This window comes from Bison bison, unplaced genomic scaffold (genome assembly GCF_000754665.1).
Source record: "Bison bison bison isolate TAMUID 2011002044 unplaced genomic scaffold, Bison_UMD1.0 scf7180017864524, whole genome shotgun sequence".
Classification (NCBI taxonomy): domain Eukaryota; kingdom Metazoa; phylum Chordata; class Mammalia; order Artiodactyla; family Bovidae; genus Bison; species Bison bison.
In genome coordinates, this window is record NW_011495075.1 from 4,242,987 (window position 1) to 4,243,460 (window position 474).

Consider the following 474-nt stretch of genomic DNA (forward strand, 5'->3'; position numbering starts at 1 on the left):
AGCCTTCTTCTCAGTCCAACTCTCACATCCATACATGACCACAGGAAAAACCATAGCCTTGATTAGACGGACCTTTGTTGGCAAAGTAATGTCTCTGCTTTTCAATATGCTATCTAGGTTGGTCATAACTTTCCTTCCAAGGAATAAGCATCTTTTAATTTCATGGCTGCAGTCACCATCTGCAGTGATTTTGGAGCCCCCCAAAATAAAGTCTGACACTGTTTCCACTGTTTCCTCATCTATTTCCCATGAAGTGATGAGACCCGATGCCATGATCTTCCTTTTCTGAATGTTGAGCTTTAAGCCAACTTTTTCACTCTCCACTTTCACTTTCATCAAGAGGCTTTTTAGTTCCTCTTCACTTTCTGCCATAAGGGTGGTGTCATCTGCATATCTGAGGTTATTTATTTCTCCCGGCAATCTTGATTCCAGCTTGTGTTTCTTCCAGTCCAGCGTTTCTCATGATGTAATCTG